This window comes from Cupressus sempervirens, chromosome 11 (genome assembly GCF_028749045.1).
Source record: "Cupressus sempervirens isolate cs-2001-9-10 chromosome 11, ASM2874904v1, whole genome shotgun sequence".
NCBI classification, from domain to species: Eukaryota; Viridiplantae; Streptophyta; class Pinopsida; order Cupressales; family Cupressaceae; genus Cupressus; species Cupressus sempervirens.
The window spans coordinates 18,335,776-18,362,756 of record NC_143128.1 but is presented as its reverse complement, the minus strand read 5'-3'; positions in this window follow the sequence as shown (position 1 = coordinate 18,362,756).

Sequence of the window (26,981 nt, the reverse complement as noted above, 5' to 3'; positions counted from 1 at the left end):
TTTACTAGCACGAAAGTCAAGACAAATTTATAAAGCTTCTTGGGGAGTAATATTTTAGAGTTGTATAAATGTGATTGTTGCGATTAAGGTTCTTCAATTTTAGCAATCTTTTGTCAATTTAATTTAGTATTATTTTTAATTATTCTTATATGACTATTATTAAATCAATTAATGTTATATTATAAGTTTCTAAAATGCATAGCTTAAATACAAAGCTAAATGAGAGTTGGATGCAATTACACTTGAGGAGAAATAAAGGTTTTCATGCTTCTAACAATGAGAGATGTATTGAGATATGATAATAGAAATTAAAATTTATGTAATAGTTACAATAAAAGAAGCTTCTAATTATGTGATTTCGACATTATAAGCTCTATAAAAATAATAGTTACAAGAGCAAAATGAGAGAGGTTTATTTCACAAGGTTTGTATTGCCAAATTTTCTCTAAGATGGAGCAAGGCATCATCAAACATACAAAAATATAATGTACAAAAAAATAGGAAGAGAGCATACAAAAACTTAATGTACATACAATACAAAGATTTGCATATGATTTATGGACTAACTAATATAAGAATATAAATTTTCTAACACAATAGACCATTGGGTGGATTAAAAAGAAATAATAATATGTAAAACATGAAGACCTTGATGATAGGAGTTCCAAAAACTTGCTTCATACAAATACTTCAAAGGCCATAAAATTTTAGGGGTGGATTTCCACCCTTCTAAAGAGAAGTTACATTTCTCCATAATCTTTCCTAACATTAAAAAATCCAACATGGTTAGAAGAAGTCTAACAATATAAAATTGACGTTAGTAATGAAATTAAGCATCATATGTGTATCCAAAATTAAGACAACTAAAATTATCTATTAAAAAATAACACACTATTGTTAATAAGCTAAAAGAAGCATCATTTCAATTTATCCAACTAAAATCCATTCAAGATATTAATTTAATTGCAAAAACATCATTCCATAAATTAACATAACATAAATTTATCTCAATAAAAAAAACCACAATAATGCATTCATGGATGATATTTTAATGAGATCATATCATTTAAGGAACTAAAAAGGAAACGAACCTTAACATATTCTTCAATTAGTCAAATATACAACCTTAGCATTTCCTTCATAGAAATTGCATTTAATCAATTAACTTTATGAATAAAGAGTTGAGTTTAGTATTAGATCTTGTATCTTGTATTGTGTTTGTGTTGTGTGGCTATTTTCTATGGGCTAGGAGATATCCTTTGGGGATTGTCCTACCATACACTGCATTAGTTGGTATAAGAGCACAATTATTTTTGAGTGTGTAGACCAAGCATTGAAGTTGAGGTAATTTGCACCAGAAATTGGATGAAGGTTGGAAGAGAAGGTTGATCTTGTAGAACTAATTTATCTTTTGGATTTGTGGATTTATTGCTTTGGGTTTGCAAAGGATCTTGGAAGATTCCTCCAAGAAGATTGGACCCTAGGGTGATTGATGATCTTAGTAATGCTATGGAAGAAAGGATCTTAGATAATGTTAAAATAGATTTTAGATCTGAAATGGAGGAGGTTAAAGCTAGTTTCAGATCTAGGATGGCATTGATGAAGAGTAGTATGATTGTGGAAATCATAAGTGTTATAGGTGGTGTACTCAACATGTGGGTACTAAAGATGGTTATCAAGAAGTCGCTAAAGACTTTGAAGTTGCTAGATTGAGTGGTGAGGATAGAACTTGTCATGTGAAGAGACATATGGGAAATATGGCTAGCAATTTTTCTAGGCCTGGATCTCAATCAAAGTTGAAGCATAAGACAACAATTTCAAATTTCTTGAGTACTTTGAATCCTGAAGATTTGATTGATTAGATTGGAGGATTGGAAGACTACTTTGAGCTTAAGGATATTAGAGATCCACTCAGAGTAAGGTCAACACAAACTAAGTTGAAAGGACATGCTTCTCTTTGGTGGAAAGAATTGCAAAGAGATAGAGAGGAGGAAGGTGAAATGAAGATTGCTAGATGGAGGTTGATGGTACCTAAGTTAAAGGCTAAGTTCATTCCTATTCATCATGAAGTCGAATTGTTCAAGAGGTTGTAGAATTTGAAATATAAAGATATGACTGTGAAATATTATACTAAGGAGTTCTATAAGTTGACTATTCCATCTGGGCATAGAGAATTTTCAAAGGATAAGGTAGCTCTATACATTATTAGTTTGAGATTGAATATCCAAGATGAGGTTGGTATGTTTAAGATAAACTAAAACACATTTATTAGAAAATAAGGACATGTAGAGGTGAGTTTAAGGGTGCTTGCTACAAATCCGAAGGACTTAGATTTTATGAATGTCCTAAGGTTGGTGACATAAGAGTTACTATTGTGAATGAGGATGGAAACCATGACAGTCAACCCAAGAAAGGAGAGAATTTACTAGCACAGGAAATATATGTTAGTTAGAGGACACTGGACTCTCATTAGAGGACTAGTTTGTTTAGGACTTGTTGTAAGTCTGGTGTTAAAGTTTGCAAGGCAATTGTGGATGGTGGTAGTACTAATAACGTTGTTGCTGAGGAGATGGTTCAAAAACTTAGTTTGAGGAGAGTGAGATGTCCTTATCCTTATAGGATTGATTGGTTGCAAGATGAGCATGCTTTGGAAGTAAGGGAGTAGCGCTTTGTTGATTTCCAGATTGGCCAGTATAAGGATCAAGTTTTGTGTGATATTTTGGACATGAAAAATTGTCATTTGTTGCAAGGTAGACCTTGGTAGTATGATTACAAAGTTGTGCATGATTATGTCAAGAATGGTTTTACTAATGAGAATGATGGTGTGAAGCATTCCCTCATCCCTTTACAAAATGAAGAGCTTGGTAGGAGGAGCCTAATTATTGATAGCCAAGTTGAGTTGAAGGATTCTAAAAAGGTTAGAGATCAGTGTAGAAAGAAAACCTATGGAATGCTAAGGATGGGTGTGAAGAAGTAGAAGTGGAACAAGAGAAAGAGTGTACAAGTCAAGGACTTAGAAGACATGTATGTGAAGAACCAGTTTGGGATTTATGTGTTGAAATCCAAAAGATGTTCTTCTAGCTATTGAAAACATCTTTTTGAACCTAGGGTGTCTAATGTAGGAGCATCTCAAGGTTGTTAGTGATCCTAAATGTTGAAGGGATTTTTGCTTGGAGTAGTGGACTTGGTGACCAAATGAGTGGTGCTTGGTTATTACTAGGGGTAGTGTTGGCCAAGGAACTCGCCTTTTAAGACATTTAGTATTTAATATCTATTGAAGGTCGAATTGTGGCTCCAAATGTATTTAATGTAGGGATTTATTTAGTCTATAGCTACTAGGCTGACTTGTGGCTTAGTTGGGTATAAGTAGTTGGCTACTACATTTTATTGTTGCACACAATATTATCAATTGCCTAAAAGAATGTTCATCTTTATCTATTTTCAAAGTGAATTTCTTGAAGAGGAAAGGGTGATGAGATGACTATAAAGTTTCTAAAAAAAGTGATTTTGCAAACTTGAGCATTGAGGCAGAAGGTCAAAAGATACTGGTGGCTCCTCAGTTTTACATTCCCAAAGATTCATTGGGTATCTAAGTTGTGAGAGCTATACAATTGTCACAAACCATGCACAATAATCTTCAAATCTATAAGAAAGTGAACTTAATATCAATACAAAAAAACCATATCTTTATGAAAGCTTTAGTATTTGTCTAGTTATGTAGTCCTTTGAGTTTTACAAATTCATATATGAGGTGTTTCATTTAACAAAAAACCACATATATCAAGAATTTGATACAAATTTACTATGTCATGAATATTCTACTTCTCAAGATGGAGTAATGGTTCTCACTTTAGGATTACATGGAAAAGAACATCCTGACCACCCTTCAAAATCTCATATGGCTCAAGCATTGGGGGATTTTGGAGCATTTCCTCCTATTCTCTACTCTACCGAAGGATAAGTTCCAAGGGAAATTAGGTCAAAACCTAGTAAATTTCATCCTTCAATTTGGATATGATACTAGCATTCACTCACATTGAATCAAAGTGTTCCTGCAGATTGATAATGTATCATGTGATGTGTTTTTTGCAATGCATCTAAAGGACAATTTCCTCTGAAGATATCCATGGACATCGTTTCTAAGAACAACTAGGGATATGCTCTAAAGGAATTTTATGCCTTGGACATTTTTGGATATTTTGATTTCAATATCTTCTAGTGGAGAATGAGTATTTCTTTGACTTTCAAGAGAAGACATAAAATTTATGGCATCTATTTCATTCTCTTGCATCATGGTTGCTAGGAGATGTTCATTTATTCTCCTTTGCTTAATGAGTTAAGATGGTGGTTGATATTTAGAAAGATGAGTAGTTGGCACTCTCTTATTTTCTCGTATATATGACTATGGCAGCTTGAATGATTTTAGAAATTTACAATTAAGAAATGATATATTATATGGAGAAACAAAATTAGTGTTGAAATTATGAACTATGTCTTATGTGTTTCCTATGTCTATATTGTTAGGAAAGCTACTTGTGAAAGATACCTTCTAGATGCCAATTTACAGGGGAAATATAAAATATTGTAAATCTACTTTAGAAAATTGAGATGCATAGGAAGAATAAGAAAATTGGAAAAAAAAATCACACAAGATAAACATAGATAAGATTAATGTGGGAAACCCCTTCAGGAAAAACCCACCACCCAAAAAATCCCTGAGAAACTTTGTATTATAGTAAACAAGTTACATACAACAAACTCTAGTTTTTGGATAGTCTCACACTTAGATTAGCTTTACAATCAACATTACTTTCATAGCCCTAGCCTCTGCTTCTACTTTAGCCTATTTTGCCCAATGAATCTTACAAACATAATTTATACACTTTACAATTTGTTATGGAATCTGGTGCATTAGTTGTCAAGAACAAAATGGTTGTAGTCTCAATAGTTACTCATCCATTTGGCGATCACTCTTCAAGTTGGCAATCCCTTCAGCATCAGGTCACTCACTTTAGCCCCTAAAACTCTATTTAATATTAGGGTCTCACACTCCCTTCAGCCCTCAGTAACTTTACCAACTTTTTCATACTGCTCCACCATACTACCTTGAGGCTTCATTGTACTACTATGAGGATTCACTACACTACCATGAGGCTTCACCATATGGCTCTATGGGTAACACATGACTCCACCATTCTATGTTATTCTGCTTCACCATACCAGTGTATGGCTGTACTAATGAATCATAACTCTATCTTACAGATCGTCTGAACAAAATTGTGACACCATAAGGTGAAGGTGATTCACCTCTAGTGGACTCATTGTATAGTGAGGTTCACCTCCACCATACCTTGCACTATAAGATGCATACTTTGTCACCTTAACAATCTCCTACTTGATGAAGTAACGCTGGCCATTCCAACAAACACATCTCTAATCAAAAGAGACAACACCATCATCTTCATCTCTAAGTTTCCATGAGCACCTACAACTGATCAATCCACGTGAACTCTAAATGCAACATGAAGTATCCAAAAAATGATCAATATACTCAAAAAAAAAAAAAAAAACCAAGATCAATGTCAAAGTTTCAACCATGGTCTCAAGAATAGAAACATGACAATATGATCTAAACAATCTCAACCAGAGAGATTACATGCTCCATTTATTAAATGAAAACATAAACCACACCCTAATCAAAGACTCCATTGAGCCATCCAGATGTCAACATCTTCAATCACATGAAGATTAACATCTCCAAACAATACTTTAGAAAATGTGAAAAGATCCTTCTATAACATTAGAATCGTGTGCCTTCAACATCTACAATATGAATGAAGATCAATTACTTTTTCCTCCCACTAAATCATGGTGTCGAGTTACACATGGCATCCACATCACTACCAACAACTCTCACTCAGTGGTGATGTTGAGTCACACATAGCATTGTGAAAAATATAATACACATGAATATTGAATTACTCTAATCAGTCATCATCAGATGATCGATTAGCCAAAGTAGCACTATGTTAGGATTAAACCACGAATATAAATAATAATTCATGCAAATATAAAAAATATTACAAAATGATAGATCACATAGAAAAGGAAATAAGACACCATGATTTAATGTGGTTCACCCAATCGTTGGGCTACGTCCACCAAATAGCAAGTCTGATACTATTACGATCCAATGATTACAACCTAATTACAATCCATAATCCCTTATAACTCAATACCACTGTAAGAACCAATTTATGCATGACAACCTTGAAATAATCCCTAACCCTAAGCACTTTTATACAAGTATTTTAACTACTTTAGGGTTATAATTAATAATTACATGTCGGCCTAGAATCTAGATAAAGTAGGGCCCAATTTTATTTTATTTTATGTGATGCCCCAAGCCCCAAATAATTTATGAAGTATGTACAATACCTTTCTAATCAATCACCACAAACTAAAAATCTCCCACTTGGGGACTGATCAAACTCCACATTAGACAACAATCTCCCACTTGGAGAATGGTCTTATAGTAATACCACTACCACATGAGGCTCCCACTGGATCAAATCACCCTGGACTTTGTTGTTTAGTTATTCCTATTTAATCTAGAATACCAACCAAAGCTAAAGAGGAATTTAGCTTCTCCCTTGTAACTATCTTTGTAAATATATCTGTTGGATTGTCATCTCTATGTATCTTGTCTAGCTTTGATTGTCCATCATCCAAAACTAACTGAATGAAACAGTACCACAACTGTATGTGTTTTGTCTTTGAATGCAAAGCTGAAGTATTTGCAAGATGAATGGAAATTTGACTATCTACAAATAAATAATTATCATTTTGAGGGTGTCCTAATTATTCCAACAAGAATTGGAGCCATATCATCTCCTTGGCTACCTCTATAGCAGCAACATACTTTAACTCTATAGTGGATAAAGAATTAACCTTATGTAACATAGAAACCCAGCTCACAGTTGTCCGATCAATAGTAAATACATAACTTATAGTACTTTGCCTATTATCAATATCCCTTGCCAAATCCAGGAGTCAACATAGAACTATAAGCTAATAGTAGAGTAACCAAAGTGTAAAGACTTATTGGATGTTCCTCTCAAATACCTGAGAATCCATTTGACTGCATTCCAATGCTCAATTCCTAGATGACTTATATACCTAATGATGACTCCCATTACATCTGCAATATCTAGCCTTGTACATAACATAGCATACATCAAGCTTCCTACAACTAAAACATAGGGTACCTTTGACATCTTATCCTCCTCTTCTTGTGTCTTGGGACACGTCTCCTTAGTCAACTTCAAATGACTAGGTAAAGGGGTGTTGACAACTTTAACATTCTCCATAGAGAAACATTGCAATACCTTCTCAACATAATCAACCTGAGATTGTGTCAATTTCTTGTTCTTCCTATCTCTACAAATCTTCATCCAAGGATTTTTTTTGTTGCCTTAGACCCAGCTACAAGCATATCATCAACACTAAGTTCAATCTACACTCTAAGTTCTCCTTAACTTTGACCTCAAATCCATGTGGCTAAGCCATATATATTTCTTCATCGAAATCACCAAGAAGGAAGGCTATTTTAACATCAAGCTACTCCAAATGCAAATCTTTAGTAGCTACAATACTTAAAATAGTATAGATAGAAGTTATTTTAACAATAGGAAAGAATATCTCATCAAAATCAATTCCTTTTTTCTATGCAAATCCTTTTACAACTAACCTAGCTTTAAATCTTTTCTTACCTCCATCCTCTTCTTTTAATCTTTAAACCGACTTATTCTATAAAGCCCTTTTATCTGCAGTCAACTTGCATAAATCTCGTGTCTTATTTTTAAGCATAGAGTCCATTTCTTCTTTCATTGTAGACTACTACTAAATCTTAGCATCCACCTGCATAGCTTCATCATAACATTCAAGTTCACTAGCATTAGTAATTAAAATAGAAAACAAAGAGGGAGAAAATTTTTCTGGAGGTCTACTCATCCTTGTTGACCTTCGAACATTCACTGTGTGTGGTATTTTTTGTTGTGATTTTTGCACATCATGAGGAATGGCTAGAACAACATCTTTTGGTACATCATCCAACACTACATAATCATCTTCTTTCTTCTCATGTTGCTGCAATAGATCTTTGCACAACACTTTCTCATTGAATATGACATCACTACTTCTTATAATTTTATGATTTTTGAAATCCCAAAGCCTATAACCAAATTTATCAATGCCATATCCAAAAAATACACATTTCTTTGACTTAGCTTCCATATTGGTTCTATTTTCAGAATCTATATGAGAAAATGCTTCACAATTGCATGTTTTGAGAAAAGAATAATTCACCTTCTTAATAGTCCATGCTTCCTTTGGAATACCAAAACCAAAAGGAGTAGAGGAACCTTTATTAATCAAATATATAGTATTATTGACAGCCTTTTCCCACATGTGTATGGGTAGCCCAACATGAAATTGCATGCTTTTGGCACGCTCCATTATAGTCTTGCCCATGCATTTAGCCACTCCATTTTTCTATGGAGTCCTTGGAACAATTTTTTATTTATGAATATCATTAGTGGAGCAATAATTTTCAAATTCATGACTACAACACTCACCACCATTATTAGATCTGAGACATTTTAATTTCTTACCAGTCTCATTTTCAACCAAGCATTTCCATTGCTTGAAAGTTTCAAATACATTATATTTTTGTCTAAGGAAATAAATCCATACTTTTCTATTTGCATCATCAATAAATGTAACATAATAATGAGAGCCACCAAGGGAAGAGACTTGAGCTGGCCCCCATACATCGGTATGCACAAGCTCTAATTTCCTCTTTTTATTTTCCTTCCTAGTCTTCACAAAACTCACTATCTTTTGTTTTCCATACAAAGAACTTTTATAGAGATCCATATTAACCATTTCAGACCTGGTAAAACTTTCTTTGAATGAAGTACTTTCATACCTTTCTCACTCATGTGCCTAAGTCTGTTGTGCCACAATGCTGTATCAAAATTTACAATAGCAATTGGTTCTCCCTACTCAACTCCAGTAACTCTTCCTGAAGATTCATTTTTCTCTAAAACAATTAAAGTAGAAGGAACAATATGACTTCTACAAAGATATAAGGTGCCTACTTTCACATCTTTTTCTACTACAAGGGAAACTTTTGAAACCTTCCAATTTTTATCATAAAAAATAACTATACAACCCTCATCATTGAGTTTCCCTACTAAAATTAAAGCATTGGAACATGTCTTACCTCATGTAGTAGCCAATGATTCCCATTCTACAACTTAATCTTAACTTTTCCCTTTCCAACAATCTAATAGGGTTCATTATCTCTCAAATAAGCAAGTCTAAAATCCCCTTGGACATAATCAATGAAATAACCTGTATGAGGTGTCGCATGAAATGAAGCACCAAAATCTAAAACACATAAATCATCAATACTTTCTAAAGATAGAAGCAAGGTATCCTCTTAGAATTTTTTTTTCTTACCACATTTGCCTCCTTGTCTCCATCTGGTTTATCTCCTTCATTTTTCTTTTGAGTCCAATAATCTTTCTTTTTATGTCCTAGTTTTGCATAGTAGCAACAGTCATTTAGTCCTCTTGATTGAGACCTCCTCCTATATGGCTTTCCTCTTGATTTCCCACAATTTTTGGAATTACTTCCTCTCTCAGTCATTCTGCCTCTGCTTTGTGCATTCAAAGCACTTCCTAATGTAGATCCACCTGAGGAATTTCTACAGGTTTCCTCACTCAAAATAACATTGATCACATCATCATATTTAAGGGTACTAGATCTAGGAACAAAATTACTCACAACCATTACAAAGCCATTCCATCTTTTTGGAAAAGAACACAAAATCAAGAGAGCCCTAATTTATTCATCAAAATTGATACCCACAGAAGATAACTAACTAGTAATAGTATTAAACTCATTTAAATCATTTGCAATAGATCCATCTTATGTCATTTCCATATTAAATAAATGCTTTATGATAAATACTTTGTTTGAAGTGGAGGGCTTTTCATACAATTTTGTTAGGATTTGCATAAACTCTTCTATTGTCTTCACTTTTGTAATATAAAATGCCACCAATGGTGCTAGGCATAATTTAATGCTTCCAAGTGCCTTTTTGTCCAAAAGATCCCAGTCATCATTTGACATAGATCCTTGATTCTTGGTTTTTCCTTCCAAAAGCTTCCATAAATCCTTCTGATAAAAATAGTCTTCCATTTGCATCTTCCATAACTAAATTTTATGCCCATTAAACATATCAATCCTCAGCTTACCCTCATATGCCATCGCTCTCACTCAACTATGAGTCTCCCACTCAATCATGAGACTTTCCTGCAGAGGATAACTAAAAGAATAACCTCGCTCTAATACCACATATTAGGATTAAACCACAAATTGAAATAAAAATTACACAAAAATAAAACAATATCAAAAAATAATCGATCGCATAAAAAAGAACACATGACACTAAGATTTAATGTTGTTCACTCAATCCCTGGGCTATGTCCACCAAACAACAAGTCTGATATTATTACAATCCAATGATTACAACCTTATTACAATCTGTAATCCCTTATACCTCAATACTACCACAAGAACCAATTTTCACATTACAACCTTGAAATAATCCCTAACCCTAAGCCCTTTTATACAAGTATTTTTACTACTTTACGGTTATAATTAATAATTACATGTCAGCCCAAAATTTGGATAAAGTAGGGCCCAAAAAAAAAAAATTCAAAGCCCCAAAGAATTTATGAAGTATGCACAATACTTTCTTCATCAGTCACCACAAACTAACATAATAGTTGCATTTTCATTATCACTCTAAGAAGACTCAAAATCAGAAGAACTCTCCATTTTCTTCTTCTTCTTCTCTTTGCAATCCTTTCAGATATGACCAGTTTGCTGATAGTTTCAACACTTCACTTTGGACTTCTTCCTAGAAGATTCAAGCTTCATGTCCTTTTTGCTTTTGTCCTTCACTCTACCATTAAAGATGAGAGCCTCCTTAGCCACCTTAGAAGATTTCCTCTACATCTCCAATGATAGAAGTGCAACAAAAACTTCCTCTTTTTTTAATTGGGTGGTAGTACTTCCAATGGCCATCACAAGATGATCCTATGAATCAGGCAACGAGCACAATAGTAGCATACAATATTCTTCTTCACTAGCAGACACACCAATAGATTTTAGTTGTGCAATCACTATATTGAATATGTTTAAATGATCTGCCATAGTTGTTCCTTCCTTCATCTTCAAAGAGTACAACTTCTTTCTCAAGAAGAGCTTGTTTACCAAGGATTTTCCTTGATAAATATCTCCCAACTTCTTCCACAAAGAATCTGTAGTTTTCTCCTCATGAACATTCAAGAGAACAGAATCTACAAGAGATAGCCTTATCAGTCCTTTGGCCTTTTGATCTGTTAAAACCCAATCTTCTTGCTTCATGCTTGAAAGCTTGTTTCTAGACATAGCAACCCATAGGTCATGATTAACCAATATATCTTCAACTTTAATTTTCTAGAAATCAAAGTTCATGTCATTGAAGTTTTCAATCTCTACTCTCCCTATACCTGCCATCTCAATTACTAGATAAACACTTTTCAAACTCCATTGGAAAAAAATTGACATAGAAAACAACCCTACCCAACAAGGATAACCCAGGCTCTGATACTAGTTTTTAGGAAACATAATTGTGGAAAATACCTTCCAGATGCCAATTTAGAGGGGAATTATAAATTATTGTAAATCTACTTTAGAAAATTGAGATGCATGGGAAAAATAAGAACATTGAAAAATAAATCACACAAGATAAAGATAGACAAGATTTAATGTGGGAAACCCTTTCAGGAAAAACCCACCACCCAAAAACCCCCAAGAAACTTGTATTACAGTAAACAAGTTACATACAACAAACTCTGGTTTTTGGATAGGCTCACAAGCTCAAATTACCATTACAATCAACTTGACTTTCACAACCCCAGCCTCTACTTCTGCTTTAGCCTATTTAGCCCAATGAATCTCATAGACATTTATACACTCTTCAATTCATTATGGAATTTGGTGCATTAATTATCAAGAATAAAATGGTTACAATCCCAACAATTATTCATCCATCTGACAGTCACTTTTCCAATAGCTAGTCCCTGTTGGAGTTGATGAAATCCAAATCCGAAGACACCCAAGATCACCTGCATGCGAAAACCTGTCAAAGGGAAGCCAATGAAGGAAGAGCGTGGAGCAAAAGAAAAACCCTAAATGGACATGAGAGAGAAAATATGTATTTACAATATGTAATATTTTCTCTCTCATGTCTGTTTATGGTTTTTCCCTTGCTCCACACTCTTCCTTCCTTGGCTTCCCTTTGATAGGTTTTCACATGCAGGTGGCCTTGGGCATCTTCAGAGTTGGATTTCATCAACTCCAACATGGTATCAGAGCTGCACACGGGTGGCACAACCCCAAGGCTACTCCACGCTCTTCCTTCCTTGGCTTCCCTTTGACAGGTTTTCGCATGCAGGTGATCTTGGGCATCTTCAGAGTTGGATTTTATCAACTCTAACATCTCCAAAAATGAAAAGTTTTATATTAATCTTGTTGACATTGGGTCACTCCCTTTCAACCTCTAAAACTCCCTTTGGTATCAGGACCTCACACTCCCTTCGGCTCTTGGTCACTTTACCAACTTTGTCATACTACTTCACCATACTATAGTGAGGCTTCGTTGTACTACCATGAGATTTCACCATACGACTATATGGGTCACACATGACTCCACCATTCCATGTCATTCTACTTCACCTTACCACTATATGGCTATAAGGATGAATCATAACTCCAACGTAAATATTGTCCAAATACAATTGTGTCACCATATGGTGATTGACCTCTGGTGGACTCACTATACGGTGAGGTTCACCTCCATGATACCTTGCACTATATGGTGCATACCTTTTCACCTTAACATACATGACATTTATTAACACTGCTTCTTTGACCTATAACTATATATTGGTTTTTCCAAGTCAAGTTGTAGTTTCCTCTATGAACTACGTCATTCATGCTTTCTCTATTTATATGACACTTATTTACATTCTAACTGTTTCTAATCTGTGACATATAATTCCATTATTTTTTATTTAGGTCAAGTAGTTGTATTTTAATGGTATTTTCCTAGTTTTAGAGTTTGAGCTTCCAAAGGAAATAAATGTTTCTTACTTATACATTTCCTACTTAGTGATTATAATATTAGCCACATTTGCCAATTCATTTCTAGGTTCCATTTTATTTTCACGTGCTAAATATTTTGAATGTTAGTTTTCACTAGCCAAACTTGGTAATGGTTCTAACCTTCAACTCTATATTTATTCTACTTCTTTAGCAAAGAACTTATATTAGACCTTGTTTTGATGGTTTATTTGTATATATGTATATATCAACATAAGAGTATATTATTGTTGATAAGTATCTTATTAATGAATATTAATTAGTTCATCTTTTTAACATTAAAAAGATAATTATTAAAATAATTAAATATTTTTTAGACTAAAATATTTTTAAAAGTTGAAACCAACCAAATTCTTCTACTCTTTTTATTGTAATACACTTTGATAAGTATGTTATTAGTTGGTATTTTAGTTTTTTTATCGTAATCATATTATATGCAATTCTAATGCATGCAATGTAAAATGTAAGTCAATTGAGAAAATTTTACTCATACATTAAAAATATAAGCATAATGTGTGGGAATGTAACATCACTTTATAATTAAGTTATTAATTGAAGTTCATAACTAATAAATTAGTCTAATGTATGAATCAACCAATTTATCTTGAACCTCTGCACTCTTATGCTAACATATGTTTTTAGAGAATATTTCCTACTATGAGGTGCGAACTAAAGAATTAGAAATGTTTCACACAAAAAAGAAAAAATAATATACACAAAATAGATAAATAACTCTGTTATTGAAACATGGGAAGCTCTATTTTTGGCATCATAAAACTTTTTTAATTGTAGCAGCTCATCTTTTGAGAGATTACAACTTACAGTGTAAAATATAGAAATGCCAAACCTACCATGAAATGAATCTACAGTTCATTTCTTGTAACAATAGTTCACATACTATATGAATAGTTTCTTTTATATATATATATATATATCAATAGTCCCTTCTCTATTAATTAAATATTTAAATTTACATATTCACTAATAAGGGGCAGGGTTGTGGGTGGTTTAGGAGGAGCCCACCCCTGTCTAGGTAGGGGAATGACCACTTTGGATCTCTACTAGAGGAGGGCCAACTAGAGGCTCCAGGAGTACTAAGAGGAGAAAGTAGGGACTCTCCCAACCATCACTTGGAGAATGGTGGAGGGGCTTGGAACAAGGTGTTTACAAGTAGTGGGTTGAGAAGCTACAAACCTAACAACAACCATGAGATGGAGTGATCCATGAAAGCAAAATTTGGTAGTATTTTGTTGTAATCTTCACTAGCACTAAAGTCAAAACAAATTTATAAAGCTCCTTGGGGAGTCATATTTTAGAGTTGTATAAATGTGATTGTTGGGTTTATCTTGTGTCAATTTAATTTAATATTATTTTTAATTAGTCTTATGTGACTATTTTAAAATGAATTAATGTTGTATTAGAAGTTTATAAAATGCATAGCTTAAATGCAAAGGTAAATTAGAGTTGGGTGCTATTAGAGTTGAGGAGAAATAAAGGTTGTCATTCTTGTAACAATGAGAGATGTCTTGAGATCTAAAAATAGAAATTAAAATTTATGTAATAGTTACAATAAAAGAAGCTTCTAAGTATGTGATTTAGGCATTATAAGCTCTATAAAAATAATAGCTACAAGAGGACTATGAGAGGTTTATTTTAAAAGGTTTGTATTGTTAGATTTACTCTAAGATGGGGCATGATGTCATTCAACATACAAAAAGGTAATGGACGAAAAAATAGGAAGAGACCATACAAGAACTTAATGTACATACAATAAAAAGATGTGCATATGATTCATTGACCAACTAATATATTAATATAATGTTTTCAACACAATAGACCATTGGGTGAATTAAAAAGAAATAATAATATTCAAAACATCAAGACCTTTTTGATAGGAGCTCCATACACTTAATACAAATAATTGAATGGCCATACAATTGTAGGGGTGCATTTCCATCCTACTAAAGAGAAATTACATTTACCCATAATCTTTCCTAACATAAAAATAAAACCCAACACGATTAAAAGAATTCTAACAATATAAAAATGATATGAGTAATGAAATTATGCATCATATGTGTATTCAAAATTAACACAACTAAAATCATCTATTAAAAAATAGCACATCATCATTAATAAGCCAAAAGAAGCATCATTTCAATTTAGCCAACAAAAATCCATTCAAGATTTTAATTTTATTGCAAAAACATCATTTCGTAAATTAACATAACATAAATTTATCTCAATCGAAGAAAAAAAACACAATAATGCATTCATGAGTGATATTTTAGTGAGAGCATCTCATACTTAGGAACTAAAAAAGAAAACATCTTATTCGGTTAGTCACATGTACAAGCTTATCATTTCATTCATGGTAATAAACATGTGACAATATTCATCTACACAAATATCTATAAGGCAAGTAAAAGTCACACAATCTCACACAAACTATCTCAATCCACTCAATTTCACATGTCAAGAAGGATTCTATAGGAAGATTCACATATCAAATCATGAGTGTATTAACAAAAATGCTTCATATCTTACTCTTGATGTCTAATAAATTATATGATATTAACTAAAATAATCTTATGAAGGACTTAGATAAATTATAGTAATATCTAAAATTTATATTAAAATGGTTCATATTTTATTCATAGTGTCAATAAAAAATATGATATTGATTAAAATAACCTCCCTGAAGATCAAGATAAATTACACTAATATCATTTCCCATTTTCTTCTTCCATTTCTTTGTCTTATTGTAACTATAATATTGCATTACTATTACATTCAGTTGTTCCAATTATTCAATTAACTTCAACCAATAGAAACATTTCATTTTTCATTCTATGATTTTTATAATGTTCAATTTATATTTGTAAAATTTTTACAATAAAAATTATTATTTTTAATTCTTATTGGTTGTAACCAATTTGTGTTATAGGGATGCTTTTTTCGGAAGCACACCACATTCCATAATTTTTGCCTAAATTTATGAACATGTTTAAGTTTTAAAATATTGTATATTTAAACTCATTTTAAGAGCAAGTAATTTTTTTATATTCTATTAGGAAGTAATTTTCTTAATCTTAAAATTGTATTATTTCTAACTTGGCGTTCTTATATAAGAACACATCATGCCTACAATTATATTATTTCTAGCTTGGTGTTCAATATAAGAACACATTTTAAAATTGTAATACATGGTAATTGGTTTTTTTAAAAATTATGTTTTTTAATTTATTCTATAAATACATTAAATTTTTAAGATATTTTTGAATGGTAATAGATATTGAAAAACTATATATTATGAAACTTTTAGATGTAGGAAATAATTTTTCTACTAATTTTTCTTCTTAAAGAATAAAGTTTTTTATGTAAATCAGAATTTATAACTTACATTTGAGTGGATAGAATAACAAAGATAAAAATTATAATATACAACTTAAATGTTATAATATGTACATAATTTGCATCACTTAAATAGAATAAAGAGTTTTTGTAGTGAACATTCAAATGATAGAACATTCAAATGATAATAGTGTCAATCATCAAGCCCTTCAAAAATATTTTATTTTGCATTCACACCTTTGCGAGCATAATATGGGTCGTTTTGAAATAAAAATACCCTAAATACCTCAAAGATTAAATACACTAATACATATTAAGCCTACTCATTGATGTTTGCATTAGGTTTTCCATTCTCCTTTGTTTGATCTTCAACCAAGCTTCGGACTCCACTATGGTCAACAAGCTTCATCAAGTTTCTATTTTTGAAGGCATTCATAAAAATATATATTCTTAGTACTAATTATTTTTATTAATACTAAAATTTAAAATGTGTTGTATAGTTAATCTTAAACAATTTATTTTTTACTTTTTCAATATTGAAAAATTGTTCTCTAACTAATAATATGCAAAAGAAATTTAAAAAGCTATGTTAAAACTATGTTGTATTTGTTTAGTAATAGATATTTAAATTTGATTTAATTTATGTAGAAGATTTATATTATTTTATTTTATAATTTTAATTTTTTAATATTATATGTTTACCATTTAATAGTTAAGTCTTTTAGTGCAATTATTTAAATAAATATTTAAGATTGAATAGTTTTTTAATGATATATGTTAATCATTTAATATTTAAATCTTTTAGTGTAATTATTTATATAAAATTTTAAGAGTAAATAGAAAAATAAATATTTAGCTTTGATATATATATATATATATATATATATATATATAAAATTCAATTTTAAAATCAGAATTAAAAAATGTATTGCAAGACATATTGTTGAAAATGATATGAGTCAATTTAGTACTTTATTACAATTAAGATTTTGTATAGGAAGCACTTTAATTTTTTGAATGTTTTGGTTTACTTTTTTATCTTAAAACAATATTGGTGTGGAAAAGCTAGAATGAATGAAAAATAAATAGTTAGGTCACTATTTGTTGAACTTCACAATGTCCAACACAAAAGCTATAGTTTATAAAATAATTCATCAAGTAATATAATTATTTATTAAAAAATTATTTGAATTACATTAAATTTAATTTATTCAAAAACATTTTAAAGTGGCAAAGGGGTTAGTTTTAGGGGTTGTTCTATTCTGAATGTTGTCCCCCCTTCTCATGATAACACCATCAGCCCGGATGATGATTGCCTCAGTCATACTTGCTAACAAAGGTCCTATTAATACTAAATCTCTGAATCAGGTTGGTACTAAGTTTAAAAGGAACCTTGGACATTCTGATTGCATGATGACCCATACCCTGGATGGATCTCATGATATTGAGGATTTTGACTTGTTTGGACCCCAGCCCAACTTTACCTAGCCATTTATTGGTGAGAAAGAGGATGATTCCCTCACAGGATCCAATGGCTCTAAGAAAAAAGGCAAGCCTGTAGGCTCTAAAAATAAAAAGAAGAATGGGGAGATATCGACTCCTCTTACTGGCCCTTCTTTGCATTCTTCATCATGAAGTGCATATCTTGGAATATAAGAGGCCTTGAGTCTCCTGATAGGAAATCTATCATTAAGCGATTTCTATTAGGGAATAAAAACATAGATTTTTTTATGATGCAAGAGCTTAAAGCTGTTAACTTTCTTCTTAGCTCCTCTCTAGACTTTATCTGGAGGGATGCTATTAAAATTTTCACCAATCATCCTAAAGGGAAAGGTGGTGCTACTTTACTCATCAATCCCTACTGAGAAAATTATATTAACTCAGTTGGCTGCTCCCCTTGTAACCGTGCAGCTTGGTTTGTTATTGACTTTAAAGGTTCATCCTTTGGTGTCTGTTCTATTTATGCTCCTAATGAGGTTAAGGATAGGATCACTTTATGGAATTGGTTGTATAATCTTCCTGACATTCCCTGGATCCTTTCTGGAGACTTTAACATGGTCGAGGATCAAGATGATAAGTTTGGTGGTCTTCCTTTTGCCTAGAAACATCAAGAGAAGTCACATTGGGATCAATGTAAACATAAATTTAATTTGTTTGATCCTATGGAAGGGCGTAAAAGGGATACCTCTAGCCTTTGGTACACATGGTGTAATTTTCAACAAGGGTCTAAGAGGATTTACTCCAGGCTTGATAGATTCTATGTGAACTCTGACTTTTTTTCTTTTTCTCCTAACCAACAGCATTCTCCCATTTTTGCCTCTTCCTCTACTCTTTTGGTTCATCTCCCTATAAGTGCTCTCATTAACATTAGAAATTCTCTTGCTCCTTGCATTCATCATAATGAAAAATTTATCTTTAATACTTCATTGCTTAATGACCAGGATACTTGTGTTGCTGTTAAGATGGTTAGGTTGTTTAACCTTGCTAATGTAGACACCTAAAAACCTTTAGAAAATAAAGTATTTTTATTTTCTGAAAAATGATTGATGACATCATCATTTATTAATTAATTATTTATTTAATTTTTAAAATTTTTTTTATGCCATTAAATCCCTTTATCTTAATTAAAAATATTTAATTAAGGAATCCCTCCCAAAAATGTTTAAATCTTATTTAAACATTATTTCCTTATTTATTAATTATTTAATTAATAAATTGACCAAAAAATCCAAAATAAATAAAAAATTTATTTTTTGCCCAAAACTTGGCCAATTTTCTTAAGACCACTAACCTCTTCCAAAATCTTCTAATCCTTCTTTAATTTTGATTAAAGGCTAATCCCATCATTTCCTACCCCTAATCCCAACTAAAAATATTTAATTAAGATTAAGTATAAATCCTCATGTCTATTAATTTTTTTTTAATAAATATCTCCTCAACCCAAACCTTTGAAATAAATAAAACTTTATTTATTTCCTAAAATCTAATTTATCCTCATCCTAAGAAGTTCTAGACTCTTCTAGAAAGTCTTCATCCTCATCCTAGGAAGTTCTAGACTATTCTAGAAAGTCTTTATCCTCATCCAAAGTCTAGACTCTTCTAGAAGATGTCTTTAAACCTAATCCTAATACCCTCCTAACCTTGTCACATTCCCTAAACATGGGTTAAAACTTACTAACCCAAGCCAAAGTTAACAAATATCTCCTCCTTCACCCACCCTCATTAAATGCCATCCACTTGCCTATCCCTAAGCTAATCCTAAACCATCCTAATCCATCCTCTAATCATTTGCACAAGCCTAAGCAAGCTTAAAACCTTCCTAATCAAGCCCAAGTTGAAATTCCTCTCATCTCCTTCAAAATATCCCAACCATAAAACTTTATGAAGCCCACTAGGCCATAAATGACTCTTCCAAAGCCCTTTCATTGCTCTTACAAGCCATTATGAGGGTCTTTATGAAGATTTTATCCCTTGAGCCTCCTTTGTTGACTCATCCTTCCCCTTCCTCCATCCTCTCACCCTGTGACATGTGTCACTCCCTGATTGGCTATAAGGAAGCACAATCCATGTGCTCTCCTCTTATACAATCTGAGCCCTCCATGAGCTTTTCCCCATCCTTGCATCTTAGCCCTCAAACCCTCAAGCCTCTTGCTTATAAATTGGATCCTTCCCCTTTGCAAAACAACACAATCCATGAAGTAAAGTCATAATGCCATTTTAAGAAGCCATTTTACATCAAAACCATACACTCACACCCAAATTCCAACTCCATTTGAAGCCCTTTTTGAAGCATAAAGCTTGAGCATACATCCTATCTATTTAGACAAAGCTACTCAACAAGAGAGCTTCTCATTGAGAGAGCCCATTAATGGCTCATATTCTCAATTGAGAGCTCATCTTAGTCTATCTTGAAGTTTATGAATTTTGTTTAGTTTGTAGAAGCTTTATTTAAATTTGGTTTCTATTAGCATACTAACATTGCTCATATACATTTTGACACGCCTGGTGGGAGCCTGCATGGGTCATCTTCATTATCTTTTTTAGTCAAGTTTTGTATGTCATTTGCTAATTTTGGCTAATTTTGCTAATTTTTGTGATTGGTAGGATTGTATAAATTGGTTCTATAGGTCCACATGAGCATGAGGAAGACAAAGGAACTCATAGTCTATCTCATAGTATTTGCAAATTTTTCAAGCTTATAGGTGGACAAAGCACTTGGAATTATTCTTCCTCTTCTTGTCTATATTCTTCTTATTCTATCTACTTCTTCTTCTTCTTATGGGAGATCTTGGCCATTTTTTTTTTAAGGAAGAAAAATCATACACACTTCTTTTTAGTGCTTAAAATGAACCCCCGAATCATACTTAAATCCATTAAAAACCTAAAAAATTGCAAAAAAGAAAAAATCTTTTAACAAGTGAAACTAAACCAATCCAATCATTTGCATCCTTGCAACATCAAGGGTTTAGATGCATTCATGCAAAGTTAGGAACACTTCATTTTTGGAAATTTAAAAAGAACTTCAAATTTCCATTTCAAAAGGTTCAAAATCAACACTAAGTGCACACTAAAATCTAAATCAAACTCAAAGCATCAATCAAGGATGAAATGAACCTCATTTGCAAATATTTTAAAGTTCTTTTTAAAATCTCATGAAAACTAAGAGTCCTAAATGGTTGCCAAAAATTGTCCTAAAAGCTTTGTTATTTGTTCCAAACAAATGTCTTGTTGCAAAATCTTGAATGTTTCCTAGGTTTTTCATGCATCAAAACAATCTAGGAATATCATTTTTGGGCTTAAAATATGCAAACTAGAACACAAAATCTTGAATGAAAACCAAAGTCCAAAGAGTCATTTTCACTTTTGAGTCCAAAAAAATCTTGAATGATCTAAGGTTAAAACAAAGCACTTCAAAGTTCTTAAAACAACACACAAAATCTCAATCTTGAATGCTCAAAGGAAAAAACTTGAATGTTTAATCACTTGTCTTTGAATGCATGTTGCTAAAATCACTCTTGAGTGCCATGGATTAAAATCAAGTTTTTTTTTTTTATGAATGCATGATTAAAACAACAAATCCAATCTTGAATGCCATAGATCAAATAATCATCTTTTGGGGCATAAAAAGAATCTACATTCTAGAAACTTCCTAAATTATAAAAACCAAATAAAGACGCTTTAAGTGAGTTTGTAGTTGAACTCACCCTCTTTAATCACCCATCAATTTAACCATTGGTTGCAATCTCAATGCAATCTATGGGGATGGGTCCACCTAAGAGGATGTTAAGTGCTCCACAAAGATCAAACTTCACTTGTGTTTTTATTAGTTTTTCTAACTTAGAAAATTCTTTGAATGCACATTAGGCTCGCTAATACTTCATTTGGGCATTAAAATTTGAACAAATCTTGACGTGGGTGGGCCTTCGGGTGTGCGCTTGAAATCAAATTTCACACATCTTTGTTTTGGGCTTAAAAAAAAATCACACCAACTCTTGAATGCCTTAAAAGAAATTAATCGATAGTTGACGTGGAGGGCCTCCAAGCGAGCGGGTTTACTTTCTTGTTGACCCTAACTCTTCTTCTTGTTCGCATTCTTCGATTGATTTCTCTTTGTTGGAACATTTCAAAGTTGGAATTGAACATTTGCATCTTAAACATAAGTGCTTGCAAAGTCTAGATCAGCACACATAAGAGTCAGTTGGAAAAGGAAATTTTTTAGCCCAAGGTCATCCAAGTCTTCTCTCTCCTTGTCGTCTTTTGAGGCCATCTTGGGTGCATAAGATTAGGATTCAAAACCTTGTTTTTCTTTTTAGGAGGCCTGCTCAGGGATTTCATCACCCCTTGGGATGACCTCAACTCCAACATTCCGGTGGAGTATAAAGATCGGGAGGTGAATCCAAAGACACCTCTCTTGGAATCAAGATTTTGTCACTTGGGCTAAGCCTCAAGGAACTTTATACCCTTGAGAAGTGAAAGAGGAGAAGTGGGTTACCACTCCTCTCGGCTGTGTGACATTGTTTTTGTTTCATCTATAGATTTGGGCCTCACGCACCTTGGGTATATCGAGGAATCCTTAGCTAAACCAACTGTCAGCCTTGTAGACAACCATCTAGGATGTTAATGTGTTTGAAGTGACTGATTGAAACATTTGTAAAATATACACACTCCTTGGCACAAGTATCACATTTTGAGAATCCAAAACTTCTATCTGATTATTCCTATCTATTGCTTGATTTTTTATTTGTTGAATGAATGTTTGCCAAACTTGGTCAATCCTAGCTTAGGGAACACTTAGCTTAGTCACTACCTATTCCAGAAGTTGAACAAGTTGAAGAAAAACAATCAAGATCTCTCAAAGCCAAGCAGATTCAAAAATTCATGTCAGAACAACCAAAACCCAGATAGAAATTTCACAAAGTTAAACTCAAGCCATCTCAGGCATACCAAAAACTTTTAGCCAAGAGAAAGGAACTAACACCAAGCCCTCAAATTGCCAAACTCCAAAAAGTAGAGGACAAAGCTGCTGATGAAGCCCTTCAAGATGCCTGGTTAGATCGCACCATCCAACTTAACCAACATCTAGGAGTTAACAATGCTTATGCCTTACCAACTAGGCATGACTTCTATGATTAGACCCCCTTGTTTCTCCACATCTTCTTGCATAAGCTTCACTTTAGAGTCATCCTTGTAGGTAAGCCAACCATCCTTAGTCATCCCCTTAAGAATTTTAGCTCATCCATCTCATTTAGAACCAAACCATCTAGCCAGCAATCTAAAAATCTTCACATCCAAGCCTTCAAAGTTGTTGTCACCTTGCCAAAAATTTTCCATTCCTAACATCTTCCAAATCCACCAGCCTCACCAAGGTTATCCCTTTGATAGAGCTTTGTCTAGTGTAATCTAGCTTTGTCACTTTTTATCCTTCATCACCTTGAGCTAAAGGTTGGGATCCACAAGTGGTCAATCTCGTGTTCTTCCTAAAGGATCATTAGTCTATCCTTAAGTTGACATAATCACCACCAAGCTTGCACATAGGAAAGCAGACCTTTCATGCTTTGGCAACATATCTTTGAAGTTACCATCCCCAACTCAATCCTCCTTAGGTTTTATCATATAGCTTTGCCTCAACCTAGGAAATCATTTGCATAGAAAAGCCTTCACCCCTTTTGCATCCATCAGCATTGTTGCATCTCATCCCTAGGAACATTCTGCATTTTCATGCCACCCGTCACTCGCTTAGGCAAGAAGAAGAAGGAAACAATGGAGCCCTATCATTTGGATCCAACAACATCGTTCCCCTTGAGCACTTAACCATCCTTCAACCTAGAGAACGCTATACCATCACCTACTGATATTGAAGCTTTCATGAACCAACCAGGAAATGCAGTATTGGTGAATGCCATTATAGACAAAAACAAGGAAACAATCATGGCTAACTTTCAAAGGGACAACATTGGAGCCTTTGACTTTGGAAGAGCTCCCCCCTTATCAGATCCATCTCACCCCTTGTTTGAGCAACTCCCACCATCCATAGGCTCTTATGATTCAAATTATCCTCAATATGTGCCAAAAGAAGAGCCTCAATCCACCCCATATGATCCAACAGACCCAAACATACCATCCTCCACTCAAATTGAGATCTCCCTTCCACAAGCCAATCCAACCACCACCACTCCATCATTGGTCCATACTACTCCATCCCAAACCCCCTTCGCCCAAAACACCTCATCATTCACTCCCTTCACTATTGTTGCTGTTGTTCCCCAACCCAACCTTCCAAATCCACCCATCTCCCAAATCAGTGCTAGTATCTTTGGCCAACCTCAACAATATACAACAGGGATGGCACCCATGGGGCTAAGTAATCAACCTTTCATTACCTCCAGCTTGTTTACCTTAGGTCAAAACATGATTCCATCATTTCCACTCAGTCCTTGGAGCTTAGTGCCATCAGCCACAAATCCACAAGCTACTACCCTCACTCCAAAAAGCTATCAAACCCCACAAGCTACTACCAATTTTCTGCCCAGCTCTCAAGTGACCCAAGTTCCTGCCACCACTCTACCAAGCTTTCAAATCCAGCCACCAAGCTATCAAACCCCATTAGTTCCATTTCCAAGCTTTCAATTCCCACCACCTCCACCACCAACTAATCCATTACCTCCTATTACCAACTATTTTCTATGCCACTTCTAGGAGGAAATCCACCACCACCAACCACCAATTACTTGGCCTCCTTTGCCATGCAAATACCTTCCCAAATGGGGGCACAACCCACATATATTGGTCAAACTTTTCAAATCCAAAGTCAAGTTTCACAAGCTCCTCGATCCTTTCCCCAAGCTTCACAACCATCTTATACCCTACCTCCACAAAGAAATCCATTTGTGCCACTGCCAGCTTATGTTCCTCAATCCCAACCTCAAATCCAATATCAATAGCAAGCCTCACAAAACATGCAGTAATATGTGCCACCTCCACCTCAGCAACCCATCATCCACCATTCAGTTGCCCAAGCCATGTACAATCCCTACCAACCCATACATCAAAGCCATCCATATTCCATTGCCCCATCTAGCACATACCTACCTCAGGGCACTCCTACATTGGGGGCACCCCAACCATCACCCATTAATTCAGAATGGGAAGCCATGAAGATAGCTTTGAAGAAAATCTAGGAGGGAAATGATCCAAAAACCTTCAAGTTTGAGAATGTGTGTCCTTACCCATTTGACAGAATGTGTGTCCTTACCCATTTGACAGAGCCATTACCATGACACCATTTTCCAAGCATTTTGAGACACCCAAGTTGACAAATTCAGAGGAAAAGGAGACGATGTCACACATATCAAAGAATTTTACATGCACTTCCAAGAAGTGGCATACAATGACATCTTCCTCTTGCGTCTCTTTCCTAAAAGCTTGGCCGGACCAGCTCTTGAATGGTTTTATAGAATCCCCTATGGCACAATTAAAAATTTTGCTGAATTGTTTGAGGCATTTGTAGCCCAATATGCCCATCTTGTTGAAACAGAGCTATTAGTAGTTGATCTTGTCCACACTAAGAAAAAAGGTGGAGAAAGCCTTCTCAAATATCTACAAAGATGGCAAACCCTTACCACCCGCATATCTTGCACCGTGCCAAAGCGCCATTTGGTGAAAATGTTTATTGATAATGCCCATCCTAGCTTGGCTCACCACATGACCATGAACTGTTTGCAGACCTACAAAGATATCAAAGAGAAAGGAATGATCCTTGAGCAAGGACTCATTAAAGATGGTGTGGTCAAGATTTACAAGGAAGCCAACCAAAATCAATCACATTCCAATGACAAGTCTAGGTATTGGAACAAAAACAAGCATGTTGCAACAGATGGCGTCACTGACACCAGACATGTGAATATTGTTGCTCCTTCTCAAAACTAGTCCAACCCACCATATCAATCAAACAATCAGCAAGCTATCAACTACCAACAACAGAATAACCAAAGCTATCAAAACCACAATCCAAGACCCAACTTTCAAGGGTCTAGCAATTAAGCTAATGCCATCAATGTAGCTGTAGGACAAAAGCCCAGATTCCAACATACACCTAGAAACTATACACCCCTTGGTGAACCTTTGGATGTCATTTTTGAGAAATTAGTCAAGGAAAACTTCATCAAATTTCCTCCTACCTAGCAAATCGACCCAAGACAATCCAAAGTTGCATGGTACAAAGACAATGAGTACTACAAATTTCATAGGGTAAAAGGTCACACTACCCTCAGATGCATGAAACTGAAAGATTATGTGCAGGATCTCATTGATCAGAAAGAAATCACTGTTGGTGCCCAAACCTCTCCCAATGCAGGCTTACAGATCTATCAAAATTATTTTCCTCCTCACAACAACCAAAATTCTAGAAAAGCACCTATCCAAGCCAACAACAACAACACCAACAACCACTATCCAAACCAACAGCATGGGAAGAACAATGACCACACTTCATCCTACATAGACTACGGTAGCCTCATAGGTTGTATATTCGAGAAAGAGCCTTCTGTCAATGTTATCAATATCCTAGGACCAAACAATGAGTGTGCAGTCACCACTCGAAGAGCGCAATTTAACATCACAGGCCCACCAGTTTCACCAGCACCATCAGCTCTATCAAAAAGCCAGTACAATAACTTGGAACACCTTGGGAACATGCCAACCCAAATCTCCATTTTAGACCTTCTTTGTACTAGTCCTGTGTACAAGAACATCCTTGATAGTGCTCTCATAGAATCTCATGTCCCTTCAGATATCAACGCTACTGATTTTTGTAATCTTGTTGGACACCTATCCGCCTCATGTGCCCT